The 18282-nt window shown below is 40.9% G+C and overlaps 1 protein-coding gene across 1 annotated transcript in view; it reads right to left on the reverse strand.

The window, feature by feature from the left end:
* Positions 1–15741, reverse strand: part of Gbs-76a (Glycogen binding subunit 76A) — a 96074-nt gene extending 80333 nt beyond the window's left edge. Inside the window, exon 1 of the mRNA XM_076315225.1 lies at positions 15226–15741. The gene's annotated coding sequence lies outside the window, so the exon portion shown is untranslated. The remainder of the gene's footprint in view (positions 1–15225) is intronic.
* Positions 15742–18282: the final 2541 nt, after the last annotated feature.

Below are 18282 nucleotides of genomic sequence, written 5' to 3' on the forward strand. Positions count from 1 at the left end.
CGTTTCGACACGTAGTCAGGGTCAGGTTGTAAAACGACTTTTGCATTATGCAACCGGTGCATTACACGTTCTTTTATTTTTTTCTGTTTACTGTTTCGTCCTACCGCGATCAAGAAGTCGCGAACGAACGAATATCGATAAAGTCGGCCATTTTGCGATATTCACCGCCGTCTTTTCGAGATGTTATTTTTTCGCGAAGAGAATCTCAAAAAAAAAAAGAAATTCCAATTTTCGTTTACCTCGAAACCAAGCGTACCGCTCGAGCCCGCGAGTGAAACTCCACGTTCTAATCGCGCTAATTCGTCGATTCTTCAACCTTTGTCGAAACGCGCTTGAACTGACCACAGTCAAAGTTCTTTCTACCACCTTCCTGGCTCTCTCTCCGACATCTATTTCTAGAGGCAGCGAAAGGTCGATCGTCAGGTTGCTGCGAACATCAGCGCGTCATAACGCGAGAGTTCGCACGAGGGGCGAGAAAAATCCCGTAAGCGATCAACCGGAAGGGAATAAAGGGAAACGAAATGAACGAAACGCCATTAACGCTAGGTTTACGAGACAAGTCATTTTGACGGATTTCCATCGATGAGGAAAATTACGAATACCGTTTACATTTTTCTTCGGTCACTTGCACCGAGTTTTATCCATATAACGAGACAAATACGTATCGAAATTCATTTTCTTCGAAGCTTTCCAATTTTATAATTCTCTACACGGTGTACCTATTTCTTCTCGATACGCGCCAATTTAACGCAAGAAATATGTATCGAAATTCATTTTCTTCGAAGCTTTCCAATTTTATAATTCTCTACACGGTGTACCTATTTCTTCTCGATACGCGCCAATTTAACGCAAGAAATATTTATCGAAATTCATTTTCTTCTGAAGCTTTCCAATTTTATAATCCTCTACACGGTGTACCTATTTCTTCTCGATACGCGCCAATTTAACGCGAGAAATATGTATCGAAATTCATTTTCTTCGAAGCTTTGCAATTTTATAATTCTCTACACGGTGTACCTATTTCTTCTCGATACGCGCCAATTTAACGCAAGAGATATCCGTAAACCTAGTGTTAAAATGAAACACACGCACGAGTTGTAAATAAGATGATCGCCGGTGTATCGTATCGTCGACGATACTTGTTTCTACCTCCTGTGCTCCGTGCACCGGAGAGCTAATTAAATACGACCTCCGAATGAGCATACGAGTAATTAAAAGCTCTTTGCGTAATTACTGTTGCTCCTACGAGTCGGTGGACTCGCGTCTACGTGGATCCATTTGTCGGTGAGCGGTCAGGGAACGACGTGATACTTCGAGAAGCAACATCGTTACCACGAGTACAGGGAAACTATGGTTCATCCTAAGAGACGAGATATCGATGTTTACGTTAACGCCTACGCGATCGGTTAAACTGATCAGCTATCGGTCTAGTTTCTCGAGCTCCAGGACTTTTTCTCCGGTCAGAATAAAGCAAATGGTTTCAATAGAACTTTCGAAATTCGCACTGCGTGTTTTCTTCGCTTCGATCGATTCGAATCGTTCGATTTCCCTCCAGTTTTGCTCGACTTATTCGAACGGTTCGATCTTTTTTAAACAAACCGAACTTTATTCGGTCGATGATGGTGATCGCAGTTGTAGAAGTTTAAACAGTGGTTCGAAATAAACTTTTAGTCAAAAGGAATTATTTCGTCCAAGTTATTTCATTTATTCCGTTATTAACGTATATTTGTCTCATGTTTCTTTAACGATTCGATTTTTTTTAAACAAACCGAACTTTATTCGGTCGATGATGGTGGTCGCAGTTGTAGTAGTTTAAACAGTGGTTCGAAATAAACTTTTAGTGAAAAGGAATTATTTCGTCCAACTTATTTCATTTATTCCGTTATTAACGTATATTTATCTTAAGTTTCTTTAAGAAGTGATTGTTCGAAGACACAGTTTCTGTGTTATGTGTACCGTTGATTGTACAACTCGTTTAATCATGAATGAAATAATTTAAATTACAAAATAATAAAAATTAAGTTTAGAAACAATGTTCTACCTAATCATTGGGTTCAAGTACCGTGAAGTTGGCCCTGAGCAATAAAGAAGTTCCGAACAGATTATTTCGGGTAATATATCGGGTTGTTCGGAAAGTCATTTCGTTTTTTTTTTTGGTGAAAACGAAACACGATTTTTTTAGAGTGTATAAACATTTTATCAAATTATATATTCTCCATTATTTCGAACAACCCGATACAATATAAATTAATATATAATAAAAAAGTGCAGCGAGAACACTTTCCGTAATTTGATCAAAGTTCGTAAATTTCCTACGATAGAAAGATATCCTCGTGGAGAAATCGTTCGTTAGTTCTTCCACGTGCACGGTACATCTTCCACGGATGCGAAGCGCTAAACAGCTTGATCCGTCTACCTCGTACGTTCTATATATAGCCCTTAAAATGACTCAGTACCATACGTACTAGTAGATACAGGGAGTCTTCGCGGATAAAGTAATCAGCGTTTGCGTACCCGGAGCTGATAATTTCGTTGGCTGGAAAATTCTTCAAATACGAAAGAAAATTTTTACTTTTTTTTTCTTCCACCTTCCGCCATCGAGATCGTACGAGCGCCGGTGATCTATTCCCGGGACCCTGGGAATTATGTTACATCGACAATCTCGAATCCATAAGATGCGATCGAGGACACCGTACGACAGTGCTCGAAAGAGCCAAGCCAGATAAACGAAATCCCCGGAGCCATTCTTTCCCGCTTTTTTGCCACGGCGAAGCTGCGCCGGAGAGAAGAGAACGATCCCTACGCGATGACCTTTCCAGACCACGAACAGGAAACTGCGTAAAACCACTACATGGAGGCTCGACTCGTGGGAGGAGCTTGCGCCTCGGGGTGACTTTCAACAACTACAATCCACCCGGCACACGTTCGATCCAACGCAACCCTCTGGTTCAAGGTGACCTTCGTTGACGTAATCCGTATCCATGGAATAAAAGGAGATGGCAGACACAGCTGACGGAGAATTGGATTATACTTGGAACCGAGTAGTGCGTAGCAACCAAGCACCGAAGCATGCTAATACGGACCGGTGAAGCTTTTTTTCGGAAAAGAAAACTTACCAAAATTACGACTGAATGATACACTTCGTCAAGTAACTAATATGACGGGATCTACACAGACCTGGACGAGTTAATACGATCACTGATCAAATTGAAGAAGTTTTAAGTCAATTGGTAAGTGTTTTAAATGATAAACGGAGATAATTCGATACGTCGTATTGTTGGATAACTGTTCGGTACGATTGATCTCTTGTTAGAGGTTACAATATAAACACGTGGAAGGAAATTTGAAAAGTGTAGCAAAGTTTATTTAAATTGAATCGATTTTCTATCGTGTGTAATAGATGTATTCACGTATTCGCTGTAGATGGATTTCTTGCTACGATCTACCCCATTGAATGGTTATAATTTGCTCTGTTAAGAGGGCCAAAAGTGACCACAGTTTTCGGGTTGAAAATCTTTTTAGGAAAAATTGATTCACTTGAGCCAATGGTAGGTAGTTTAATCGGTATATTTGCGCAAAAACTTGTCCACTTTGTTCGTTGCATTGAGTTATCTACGACGAAAAAGGATCCAGTCGGGGAAAAGTAAATACTAAAATTTCGTACTTTCGTGCTCGGTCTCCCCTACGGATCATTACGGAAGATTGCTATAACCGAGCGTCATATGACGCACGGATAAAACAGCAGGGACCGTTTTGACTCTACTTAATCGCTTCAGGGTAACGAATTTTTCGTCGAGAGGCGAGCTTTAACGACGAAGACGTTAGACCGTAACGAGACGAGATTATCTTTTGGAATTAAATTCCCCCTCGGTTTTTTCGCGCGAACTGGGCTCAGACACCGAGCACTGTCGCGTATCATTTTCAGGTTATCAATTTTTACAAGATTCCACGCGACGAGACGAAATTTGTCGCTGGAGAGCCAATCCGACCATCCTTCGATCTTATCCGTTTGCGAAACACCGTGAACATCCCATGAATGGTCGAAAGGCGAATCCGGATGCTTGGTGAGACAAGTTTGAAAAATCAATAGCCCGTGTCAACAAGAGAGAAATCACACGATCCTACTAAAAGCGTGAAATCAATTCCCTCGATCTGTCGCTACACGCTGCGAGGAGCTATAAAGAATGTCCCTGACTGATGTTCACCATGTGAGAGAAATCCGTCTTCTCGACCGTAAATTACGTATTCACGATAGTAATGCTATTAGTCGGTAGTTTCTGTGATACGAACTCCTGACCAGTAGTAAAATAAGTGTTTCTTTTTTTCTTTGCATTATATTGAGCACGATCGTATATCTTGCCACCTTTTGTCGAAAACATCGTAATAAATTGAAATATCTTTTACTCTTGCCCACTGCTTCCGCAAGCATTTATTGCTTGTTGGATTCAAAAATATAAGAACGATCTTTTCACTTGGGTTCGATCCAGTTTTTCACTTTTTATTTCATTCCGGATCAATTCTCGCGAGTATCTAGTTTCCCTTTTACCTAACACTTGTCGTCAAACTGTGGACTATATTTTTAAATATACGATTGAATTCTTGTTTTTATAGCGTGAGAGAATATTATACGAGTAACAGAAAGAACAAAATGTAGCTTAAGAATAGAGTAATAACTATTTTTTAAACTTCCCGATAGCTAAATTTTAGTTCCAACCAAGGACAGCGTAAGTATATTTTCGAAACTTCGCTGGGTGGTTAAACTAATCGATAGCACGGTCAACGTCCCTCCCAATTCGCGTAAAGATCACGGAGAAAGTGTTTCTTACTAACCGTGTAATAATCTTTGTAGAAATTCCGGATCACTGTATTTGAATTCCAACCAAGAGCATTCTCCCGGAGTACATCTTTAAAACTTTGCTCGAAGATTAAACCAGTCAAGGACCCGGTTTCAAATCTCTCCGGATGCTCGCGAAAAGGTACCCAGGAAGTGCCTCTTACTAAATGTGTAATAACCCTTGAGAAAAATTCCTGATTGCTGAATTTCAATTCCACCCGAGAGTGTTCCCTTTGAGTATGCTTTTAAAACTTTACTCGAAGATTAAACTAGTCAAGGACCCCGTTTGAAATCTCTCCGTATGCCTACAAAAAATACCCAGAAAGTTTCTCTTGCTAACCGTGTAACAATCATTCGCAAAAATACCGTATCGCTAAATTTCAATTGCACACAAGAGTGTTCTCTTTGAGTATGTCTTTAAAACTTCGCTCAAAAATTAAACTAGTTAAAGACGTCGTTTGAAATCTCTCGGTATGCCTACAAAAAAATAACCAGGAAGTTTCTCTTGCTAACCGTGTAATAACCATTCCCAAAAATTCCTTATCGTTAACTTTCAATTTCACCCAAGAGTGTTCTCTTCGAGTATATCTTTAAAACTTTGCTCGAAGATGAAATTAGTCAAGGGCCACGTTTCAAATCTCTCTGGATGCTCGCGAAAAGGTACCCAGGAAGTGCCTCTTACTAACCGTGTAATAACCTTCGATAAAAATTCCTGATCGTTGAATTCGAATTCCATCCAAAATCATCCTCTCCAGATAAACCTAAACTTCGTTCGAAGATCAAACCACTCGAGGTTCCCGTTTGAAGTCTCCTCGTATGCCTGCAAAAAAATACTCAGGAAGTGTCTCTTGCTAACCGTGTAATTAACATTTAACGAAACTTTCTGATCGCTGAATTTCAATTTCATTCAAGAGCATCTTCTCCGAGTATACCTTCAAATCTCTCTGGATGCCTCCAAAAAAAAATACTCAAGGTGTGCCTTTCACTAATCGTGTAATTAACAGTTATCGAAACTTCCTGATCGCTAAATTTCAATTCCATTCAAGGGTATCCTTTATAGTATACCTTCAAAACTCTCCGGATGTCCCTCCCGCCCAAAAAAATACTCAGGATGTACCTTTCACTAATCGTGTAATTAACATTTAACGAAACTTCCTTATCATTGAATTTCAATTCCATTCAAGGGTATCCTCTCCGAGTATACCTTTAAAACTCTCCGAATGCCTCCAAAAAAAAAAAAAAAATACTCAAGGTGTGGTTCTCACTAACCGTGTAATTAACATTTAACGAAACTTCCTTATTGCTGAATTTCAATTCCATTCAAGAGCATCCTGTCCAAGTATACCTTCAAAACTCTCCAGATGTCCCTCCCGCCCAAAAAAAAAAACCAAACAAACAAAAAAATACTCAGGATGTGTCTCTTACCGAGCGTGTAACAACCTTTGAGAAAAATGTCTGTACGCTGAATTTGAATTCCATCCAAGGGCAATCTCGACGCGCCAGCTCCGTAGCTTCGCCGCGAGGTTAAACTAATCGAGGGCCCGGGCAACTTCTCTCCCGGCTCGCGCGAAAGAGGACCGAAGAAGTCGATTGACTGGCGACCCGGACAAATTGCGTCCCGCTTCCCGTACCTCTCCCCTACTCCCTCGCGCAGAATCCTACCTGACGCGTCCGTGTAATCGGGATTTAAAGGTCGACGAAAGACTGACGCGATCAATTGATACGACGTGACGCCGCCGAATCGAGGTCGTCGTTCGCGCGTTACCATCCACGACGCGTCGAGCGAACAGGGAACGCGAACTCACGCAGAAGGGGATCAGAGGTCGTTGCGGGGGCCCCACCGCGACGACTCGACCGCCAAGATCAAAGACTGTGTGCGCTGGCTCCTTTTTACGTGTCGACAACCTGAAGACGCTAAGAAGGATCCCGGCGGCGACCTTACAACACACCTGGTACCCGGGTCGTGCCCGGCCGGGAGGGATACGGGCAAATTTTATTCTTGATTACGGGCGTCCTGCGATATCACATTACTGCTATCCTGAACTCTCGCCGATGGCTAGGCGAGAGGAAACTAGGCGGGGGAATCGGACACCGGTCGGCTACACGGCTCGATGAAAATAGGCTGCATCTACGCGAACGTAAACTCGGGGCTGTGTCATTTACGCTATTAAGTTACTAACAGTGAGTCGCGGAGATGCGAGGTAACGCGGTACAACTATTTCGCGCGACGGTGGTGCGAACCGGCAACGAGACTCCTATGCGAATTTAATTGGTTATCCGAGATGCTCCTCGTGTTTAAAAGACTACGCTCGGCCGGGTTGTTGCCCGAGTGAATTCGAATCCCTTCGGGCGCTCGATGTATGCACCGAGTGTCGAAGGAAATAGTTTAGGACCTGGAAACCGGGTATGGCGTTCAACCGGGGGAAGCTAGGATCGAGCTAAGAACGTAGCAAACCGTATATCGTTGTTGCTACTCGTCGACCGTTAAGGGAGAAACCACTCCTAACATCGGAGCCGATTTTATTTACGTCCGTCATAACTCTTCCGAATTGGTAGTTGTACCGTTTCTGGACTTTTCTTTCGTTTGTTTTCATCCACTCGGAACCGTTTCTGTTAATTCAACCGCTCGACTTTTCCTCGTGATAGTTTTCGATAACATTTGCCAATTTTAGAACGACAAACAATTCAATTACTCTGCACGCGGGTATGTATCCAACATTTGAAACAATTGGTGTCGTAAATAAACGGGCACCGATACCTTTCGAGTTTCGACGATTAATTGAATTCGTAAATCAACCGCGTAGGATTACTCGGACGTTTTCGTGTATTGTTTTAACATAATAAACAGTAAGTTTGTAATCTTTATCGCAGTCTGGAAACGATAGAATGATGTCAGCGTAGCGTCGCTAAATTAAAATAATCGCGTTCACTACCACCGTACGTTTTTTCATCAATTTATTATTGCATATTATTGCATTTGCACGAGTATTTTTCTGCTTCCCGATAACTGTCGCTTCGATCGAGGATATTAAAGTAAATATGCGTTTGGTAAACATTGGTGGTATCTGCGATCTGACTATGCCGGAGAAAAATTCGGTGGATCAATATTAACGGTATGGTTATGTAAGAGTGTAACGGAGATTTCAATATTGACAGATTCGCGCGTACGAACACGTAAACACGAAACTGGGGTCTTCGAATATAATTCGATAATGCTCAATACAATCTGAACTCGAATGTTTGTCATGTGCAGCGATACGCCTCGCCCCGAGATACCTAACAATGAATCTTTCTACTCTCTCTCTCTCTCTCTCTCTCTCTCTCTCTCTCTCTCTCTCTCTAAGAATTCGAATCAACAGAACGTGAAATTAATATCGACGTAATATATATAATAATTTTCTCCTTTTACGGCCAATAAATGTATTCAATTTCAAAAAAAAGAAACGTGAAATTCTATAACTTATGTAATACAGCTCGAGATTTCATATTGAACCGAATTTAGAACGCTTCGATTACCCGAAACGAGTGTAACGTTATTTTTCTTCAACTTTTCGCTAATCAGAAACAATGTATGAATAATCAGTTATCGATATCGTTCCGAGTAATTTCACCTATTATCAAATCGATTCACTCGGTTAATCAGAATGGTAATTCTTCAACGATGCATATATTAAACGAATCTCGTCTGCTACGCGTGAAAAGGCGATGCGTAAGAAAAATATTATCGACGATTTCGATCACCTTGAGAAACAATTTTCTTTTTTCCAAAGGTCGCTCGAAAAAATACCATTCTCTTTCTAATTTTCACCTCGCGTACTAACGATAAATTAACGCGCATTAGAAGCACCGTTGCATCCGAAACTCACGAGTTTGAGCGTTTCTTATTCCTCTCTGTGTTTAAATAAATTTCTTTTTATTCTCGTTTCACTCCCAACTGGTAACGCGTAATTAAAATTTCAGACAATACGCGAAAGGTAATGTTCCCACGCGCAAATAAACGTTCGAGAAAATTTGTAACTTCGGCATCGTAACCTTTTTCATACTGGGTTCTCGTTAGAGAGTTAATGAATGGTCAGGCCGCGCACACCAACGTTGAAGTAAATTAGCCGCTCATTCGCGGCTGAACATCAATTACACTTTTTCGACCATCTTGTAAAACACATGTGAGGGATCCTAAGATCAAGGAAGACCATTCTTCTGTAGAAAACTTCGTTAACCCCAACATTATCGGCACGAGCCGCGTTTAGATCAATGCGCGATGAAACCTTTAAGGTAAACTTAACTATAATTTATTTCTGATGCGGGAAAACGAGCGCGTTAAAATGTCGACGTCACGCTTTCGAATCAAACGGTATTATCGGCAAATGTGATTTTATCGTCTCTGTTTAGTACGATAAGCGAAAAGTACCAGCCGATCATATTTCGTTTCATCCGTTCGAAGGTCTGTTATTAATTATTTACCAGTATTAACCAATATTATCGTGAAACTCGGTTATAAGCTTGATCCAACTGCATTTTTAAAATAGTTTGAGGATAACGATGGTCACCGGGTTATCGAATCTGCGAACAATGGAGGAACGCGACGAAGAAACGTACAATAGTTAACCGAAAAAAAGAAAATAAGTTCTCTCGTACACACAGAGTCGGAAAGTGTCTGCCATGAATTCCTCTCGTCGAAATCGTGGTACTTTCGCAATCGAAGACCCGATTACAACCATTACGAAAACCACAAATACCTTTTTCCTACTATTTTTATTTTTCACTCGGTTTATCTCGACTGTGCAACGTCTTCTTGTTTATAATCGGATAAAAGTACGCAGATGTACCACCAGTGACGCAAATGTCCCTTTTGATTCGTTCGTTGCTATTTCAAGACAACAAGTCCGATCCAAAATTATTTAAAGTAATCCGAATACCAAATTAGACCGTATTTTTAACGAACTCGTCGAAGTAACTCGCTTTCGACAGATTTATCGTCACCGTCGATATAAATTGCATTTTAATTACCATCGTTTGTTGAAATTATAATGTATCACTGGCCAATGGCCAACACTTCGTACCAACGATCGTATCAACAATGATTTCGCTCTTGATACACAACAATCCAACTGTCCCGCGGACCTAGGTACGAGCGTTCAACGACGTTCATTTGTAAAATTATTGTTTTCCCGTTTAACCGGAAGCTCGAAATAATTCCACGTACGATAAGCAAGTGTTTCGTTACTTTCGAACAGAGAAATGCAAAATGTTTCTCTGGATAAAAGTTTCGAATAACGAATCGAAGATAAACAACTTCTCGCGCGTTACTCGTTTGAATGTATCGAATAAACTGTATTGAAGTTAGAATTTGATTTGTAAAATGAAATATTCCACAACGAACGAACAAAGATTCAATAAATCGCTGCACGTTGGTTCGTTCGTTATCTTTTATTCCGCACTCGGAGAAGATTACAAAGTAACAAAGTTATTGAAATCGAAATAAATCTATTCGAAAAATGTACAATTACATCTCGCCTATTTACTACTGTTTACTTTCTGTGTATGTTCTATTGACATTTCGCAACCGAACGGAATTAAATTAACTCTACCAGCAATGATCTACTGAATACGATTAAGAGGATGATTGATTGGTATTACCAAACGCCACCAAAGACCGTATGTAAGTATGTACTACGATTAGCCGGGTAACGTGGATCTATCACGCGTCCAGAGCATGATAATGGTACGACGTAGTGATACTTTCAACCGGTAGAATTAAAATTTACTATCTGTGATCTTTTCGTACGTTGCTGACAGCACGTACGAAACGACATTTTCAACCGTTTTAATAACGTAAAAGGAATTAAACGAAAGAAATACTATTTACGGTGTATCGAGATAACACACTCGCGAGTGATGACATACTAAATACGTGTTTTCATCAGCTACGAGCTAAGTGTCTCCGACATAGTAATGCGTACTATGTATTTTATTATACATCTCTGATAATACATAGATACATTTAACCAGAAACGGACACAATTCTACTCGAATAAAATACGAAGAATGAAGTAAACGTATTATTCCATTGGAGTTATATTTTTGTATTTGTACGCGATAAAATATTCCATAAAGATTATATTCATTCGTGAAACACAAAAGTTGTATAAAACGGATAAAAAATTGTTCGTCTTTCCTCTGTGCATCTAACCCGGTCTTTTAACTTTCAAATTTTGAACGTTGAATGATCTTAGCGAACGAAATAATAAAAAACACTCTTCGATTAATTTTAAAAACCAGCAACTAACGTATACGGAATTGCACGGTACGATAACAAAAAAAAAAAACGATGTATTCCTTGTATCGTAAAATCTGGTCGAGTTAAATTTCGTTGTAAATTTTGTTCGGATCGCTGTGTGTTGAACTTCGCGTATGTATAATGTACCACGAAAAGAATAAAGACGCTAAATTTTCCACGAGAACGTTTCCACGTGATCTTGTGTACTCTCAATTATACACAATACCAAACAAGAGTATCGGATTTATAAACACGAAACTGAAAAGATTACATATTTATATCAATAATCGATCTATCAACAACGCGCGTGAACATCTGCAACAAACGCGGCAATCTCGCGAGGAAAATCCCGATGGCTAATCGGAACGGCCAAGAATAGCGGTAACAATGCTATCTTCTGTTATTTAAACGATCGAAGTGCACATATACACGAGTATGGTACGCCACGCGGTCAGTACATGGTACAATACCGCGGGAGAACAACGAATACACTTTAATTACCAGTCGATAGATCGATGAGAGGGAGGATCGACACACTGTACGAGTGCAGCGATTTATTCCAACATTTCCGCTTACATTGAAAACAGATCGCTCGCGTCGGTACGCTTCTCTACGTTTTGGAATTTAAACGCGTTTACCTGTTGCTGCGTGTTGTGCAATTTTGTATAGATTACATTCCATTGGTATCTCGATCCAATAATCTCAACGCTATCACCTTGCTAACCTTATTACAATAAACCAACGACGATTAATAATCAATAACGTATAATTCGATAGATGTTATATAATATAATAGATTGTTTATCATCTTTTCGTATATATATATATATATACACACACATGTGTACATGTTTGCAATAATGTGCGCAAACATCGATTAATTACTTATTACGAGTTTCACATCATTCGCCACGCATTCAATCGCAATCTCTCGGATCGCACAATTTCCATAAACATCGACGCTGTATTTTCTGAACTTTTATCCAATACATTTACAAACAATGTTAACTAACATTTTACGTAACATTCTAAGGCTCTAATATCATACGTTCGCAACTGCTCGGACTCGCGTATCGAAATTGAAATCCGTTGAAACAATTCTAAATTTTGCGCGGAAATTGACGCGCGAGATTGTTAAATATTTACTCGGTAATTACGAATCGCGGATCGTACGCCCAACGAATAAATAATTTCACCGCGACAGCGAATTTGTAATTAAAGAAGAAGAGAGAAAAAAAAAAATACGGTGCGTAAATCGCGGGCAATAATTAACGATAAATTACGAATCTTTAAGTACGAATATTGAAGACTCGATCGATAACCATTCTGAGCGCGTTACGTACGGAACCTCTTTGAATATTAATTAACGGAGTCGATTGAGAGTACTGGAATACGAAATCGTAAGGTATTGTGTATGTGTGTATATATATATATATATATATATATATTGCCAGCTGACGTCACGGCAATCAATACGGAACAAACTGTATCGGGGATGATAAGAGGCCCGAAGTTGAGCGGGACATGAACGCCACGTGACGTTCCTTGCCGTCAGATGCATTAATTTGTTCGATACATTTGGAAAGTTCCCGTGTCAAAACGTTAACACTATGCGAGTGCCTGTAACACGATACGAATCTGGAGCAATCTATTAGCACAGGTCTTTTGATCGTATTCGCAAGTGGATCAACCACACGTAAGTACGTATAAGTAGAGCAAATCCTAACGACTCACACCTACGAGATTGTACGAAAAATGGTGTAACGAATTACCAAGAGAGATACGGCAAAACATAAATCGCGCGACACGATACAACGATAATTCAATGTTACGAAAGAAAGCAACTAACATCGAACGTTCCGCGAGCAAACACCTACACGCGTTTCACGTTCGGTGGCGACGAAGTTCGAGAATTTCACCGAATTTTTCAAAATAAAACATCGATTACCGAACGACCAATTTTCGCAGCGATATCGGGAAGAAGTATATTTTCTTTTTTTCTTTTTATTTCTCGAAGAATTGAGAAGGAGAATCGTGAGCAAGTTTCGCGATGAAAAAACGACAAATCTGAGTCCAAATGGCCCGAGCGATTAGACAAGTTATCGAAAGTTGTCGGTTTCACTACCAATTGGATTCGTCGGCTGTTTCGCGGCTCCGCGAAGCGAACATTGTTAATTTTAACAGAAATCACGCGACGTGAAGGACAAAAATGCAATTAGTTTACATTGTCGCGTTGCAAGATACAACGAGTTCACTGTAAACACCAGTAACGCGTGATTCGTCCTTTTTGAAAAACACCGATTCACGGCCGAAATTTTCGTCGTAGTCCCGTTTCGGATTGTAACGAAGGTTTAATCTCGCCTAAGCAAAACTCACCGATTACACACACGAGGATGATTATTACGTAACGAAAGAGTAATAGAACACGCAGAAGTATACTTCAATTCGATCGTGCACACGTTTCTTATGTTGTTATTTATAGTTTCGCTACCACAACACTGTTTTTGATTCGCATCTGTGACTCGATGAAACGAATTTGTATACATACAAACGGAGGTAAATAAAACGGTGAACCTGTTAAAATTCCTAAAAATCTTGCCTAAATTGTGCGACACGTAACACCGCAGTAATTAAACGCAACGAACGCTTAACAACCATCGGCTAACCTACATATGAAAATGAAACAATTTTCATTGTTACTCGCTCGCCTTGTCGAAATAAAGAAAAAATTAATTTAACAATCTCGTACGTTCCAACGACTGTCTCGATGTCTCTGACCGTGTTACTAATACTAGCAACGATCCATCCACGTCGAATCAGACAACCGTGGATCATCAAAACACACAGACTCGATATTTCCTACTGAGAAGAAAATAAATAACCGAAAGTGTAACTGTGAGTACCAAGCAATGTCGTTTATCACACAGATATGTATTCGAAAAAGGAACAAAAAAAAAAGAGGGAGAAAAACGTCGAAAGAACCAAATTCAAAATCCGTGTTTGAATCGGTAATACATCATCGCTCTTGAGGCAAAATTTGACGTTCGAAATAAGCACGGACACAAAATTCCAGTGTATTCTATTCTCGAGATCCGAGCGATTTAAAAATCGCTCCGAAAACACGTCCAAGAACGAACGCTCGACTCGAAGAAAAGTGTGCCAAGAAAAAAAGAAGCGAAACTTTTCCTAAAGGAAAGAAATCTTTTCAAAAAAAATTCTCTAAAAATAATGCAAAGAAATTTTCCCTACAGGAGAGTAATTTTCTTAAAGAAAAGTGTACAAAAGGAAAAGAAATTTTTCCCAAAAGGAAAGTAATTTTCTTAACGAAAAGTATACAAAAGAAAAGAAATTTTTCCCAAAAGGAAAATAATTTTTTTACAGAAAAGTGTACAAAAAGAAAAGAAATTTTTCCCAAAGGGAAACTAATTTTCTCAACAAAAAGTATACAAAAAAAAAAGAAAAGAAATTTTTCTCAAAAGGAAATTAATTTTCTTAAAGAAAAGTGTACAAAAAGAAAAGAAATTTTTCCCAAAAGGAAAGTAATTTTCTTAAAGAAAAGTGTACAAAAAAGAAAATGAAAAGAGACTTTTCCAAAAGAGAAATTTTCTCAAAGAAAAGTCTATCGAAATCAAAATAGAAAGCAGTTCTTCCTACCGAGAAATGTTCTCAAAGAAAAGTCTACCAGAAACAAAATAAAAAGCAATTCATCCCAATGGGAAATTTTCTCAAAGAAAAGTCTACCAGAAACAAAATAAAAAGCAATTCATCCCAATGGGAAATTTTCTCAAAGAAAAGTCTACCAGAAACAAAATAAAAAGCAATTCTTCCCAATAAGAAATTTTCTCAAAGAAAAGTCTACCGGAAACAAAATAAAAAGCAATTCTTCCCAATGAGAAATGTTCTCAAAGAAAACTGTGTCCGAGAAGGAATTTTCTCGCGTGAAATCCACGAAGAAGAAACGGTTGATCGTGAGCGGGTACACGTTCCACGGATTTAAAGATCCATCGCGCAGGTACGGTCCGCGGTAGCACACCTCGAATGTCCCCGGTGGTAGAACGGGGGAGGGGGGTAAACAAACGCGCAAGCGAACGCGTGCAAGTCGCGCGGCACTCACCGTCTTTCCGCCGTGCAATCCTTTCGCTGCCGCCCCTTCCAGAGGGCCGATACGAGCGGGGAGCGATTCACGGGGTACACAGGCGTCGTGGCGGAGGCCGTGCCCTCCGGGGTAAGCACGGACGGTGTCCACGGACGGTAGCACACTTTTCCGCGGGAGAGATCGACCACGACGCAAACCAACGACAACGACGACGACGACGACGACGACGAGGACAAGGCGACGCGGCACGACACGACACGACACGACACGGACCCGGCGACGCGGCGACGATTCGGTTGTACCAGCGAAAACGAAGCGCGATTTGCGTGTCGCAAACGGTACACGACGCGACCCAAGTGAATCCGATCTCAGACGGTGTGGTCCGCGCGCGCGATCGTGCGTGCGTCCGGCGTAAAAATGACGAGGACGGGCGTCGCGCTGCACGTCCGCCGGCACAAGGGCGTCGAAGGTCGCAGCTGCGCGCCGAGCAGCGGCATGCAGGTGCGTCCCTCTTTCGCGATACGCGGGACCGCGCGCGCGATTTGGAAACTGCCGCCGAATCCGCCAGCCCAGCCCCGCGGGACGCGCTCCTATCGCACGAAACCACCGCGCAACCAGACACACACCGAACGGTGGGGGGCTGACGGGTCCCGGGGGTGGGGAAACGAGGAAGGCTGGCTTGTGAACCCGGTCTAAATGCGGCTCGGGGTACTCGTGGCGATGACGTTTTGGCAAACGCGACTGGTTCGCCCGCGTATCGGGGAGCCCGCGAGGACCCGCCGGACCAACGGGAGAGAGATCCAGAACTATCCGCCCGGACTACCTCGTTGGATAAAGTTGGGTCTCTGGCTCTGGGTCAGGGGTCGGCAAACTGAGCAGATAGGTCGGGGATAGTAAATATTTTGGGCTCCGCGGTACAGAATCGGGGAATTGGGAATTGCGTATCGGGCCGGGACGCACGTTCGCTCGTTTCTCTTCGCGCAACGAAGACTCCGAAATATTGGGTTGTTCGGAAAGTTAGTTCGTTTTTTTTTTTTTTTTGGCGAAAATGAGACACGATATTTTTAGGCTACGTAAACATTTTAGTAAATTAAAGATTCTCCGTTTTGAGAAACAAAATCGATTTCCGATGGTTACAGTAATGGTAATTATATCATCGTTGGTAATATAGATAATACTCGGAATATTGTGCTCGATCGGAACGAACCCAGGTCTATTTCGTTCAACGCAGTTGGAGTTTCAATGGGAGCCCGGACCAACATTCTTTTGGCGCCAGGGCCTTTTAAACGAACGCGTAACCGGTGAATTTATTAGTCTCGGGGGAAGAACACGTGGTATTGATTAGGAACTTATGAATATTTATGCGAATAAACTTCGTATAAGCTCTCTTACATCTGTATCCTATCAATCGACTTACGTATACTATTTACCAATATCTCTCGACCTGTTTGTTTCGTTGAATCGTAAAAATATTCGAAAAAAAGTATACTATACCCCCGATCGTATTAAGTAGTCTCCGGTGTCCGAGAAATGTACAATAATTGAATCGAGTTGATCGGGATGTTCGAGAACACGATCTTGAAAAAGATTCCGGTGAAAGAAATTCCGATTGTCTCATCGATCGTAAATTTTCGCTGTTGTTACTTCTATCCCACGGCATGGCAATGGAGGCAGCACCAGCTGGACCTCCAATTAAAAGATATAGTCGGAACAAAATCAACCGCCCGAGACCACTTCCCCGATCGTGAATCACCAGCCAGAGATGATTTCGACTTTTACGAGATGCCAGCTTGCCCCCATCCGTTTAAAGGGCAAAGGTGCGTTTACGAATTTCCGCGACGAAAAAAAGAAACGGAGCCAGTCGAATACAGCGATATAGGATAAGCGCACCACGGTGGCCTTCGTGGACCACTTGATTTTCTTTCGTCTGTATTAATTCGTTTTTATGTAATTCCGTCCGTTCGTAAAAGCTAGAACATGCGTGACCTCGAGAACGATTCGCCAACGAAAAATTCTGTGCCGGATTTCGGACACCGAATGTAAAAAAATCCTCGAGTTAGCTTCAAACGCTAAACAAATATTTTATTTTTATTTTTAACCATTTCTTTTTCCCCACCCCGAGCAAGAGTAACGCAGATGGTACTTTCAAACGAAGGAAAACAAGGCACGTGTGTGACCGTGTTCGTTTGTTCGGGTAGAACGATATTAACGGTATTCGGAGGAATTAAGGTTTATTTATAGTAAACGTTTTAAGGCAGAGTCGTGAGTTCGAAATGTCGGTCGTCGGGTGATCGACGCAAGCTAAACGAAACGATTAACGACAAACATCGGTGTCCGTCGTGACATTCGACGTATTAAAATAATTCGATGCGATTCAGTGCAAACAAATAGTTCCACGATCGTCGAACGTGGGAATACGGTAAGTGGTTACATAGGTTACTGGGTAAAGTTAATTTTTTTTGCTGAAAAATAATCGTGATATAAATACATCGTGCGAATGTAAGTCAAGAATGTCGTTTGAAAATCAAACGAGAAATATGTAATTGCTAGCTTCTTTGTGAAATTTCTCGGGGCTGAATGCCAGCTTTGCTTTATTTTTGTTACTTAATGCATTGCCCGTTTCATGATTCATTGCCCTTATTTTGAATTAAGTAGTTCAACAGTCACTTGTGTCCTGTATCGTTAAACTTGGTTCTCGTTCGAATAGAATATTTCCAAGGTGATGAAATCAGAGATACCCAAGATATGTACTTATTTCGCTGACAGTCGAAAACCGACAAAAGTTCCTGTCTCGTATTGAATAATTTCTCACAGTCATGTTGCTACGAAATGGAGTATATTTTAAGCGTTGTCGATAATCTTTTATTTGGCTCGCAATTATCAAGTAGCTTTTTATGAATGATGATCATCTCTGTAGCGTAAAAACATATATAAGATAAAATATCTTACCGACCCAAAGCAACGCATGACTTTTATCGAAAAAATGTTTGAATGAATTTCGAAATCGCGAACGCCGCACGTACAAACAGTGCGCAACAATTTCTTTCTGCGTCCCGATTTCCCACTTGTGTAACA

The sequence above is a fragment of the Ptiloglossa arizonensis genome, chromosome 6 (genome assembly GCF_051014685.1).
Source record: "Ptiloglossa arizonensis isolate GNS036 chromosome 6, iyPtiAriz1_principal, whole genome shotgun sequence".
Taxonomy (NCBI): domain Eukaryota; kingdom Metazoa; phylum Arthropoda; class Insecta; order Hymenoptera; family Colletidae; genus Ptiloglossa; species Ptiloglossa arizonensis.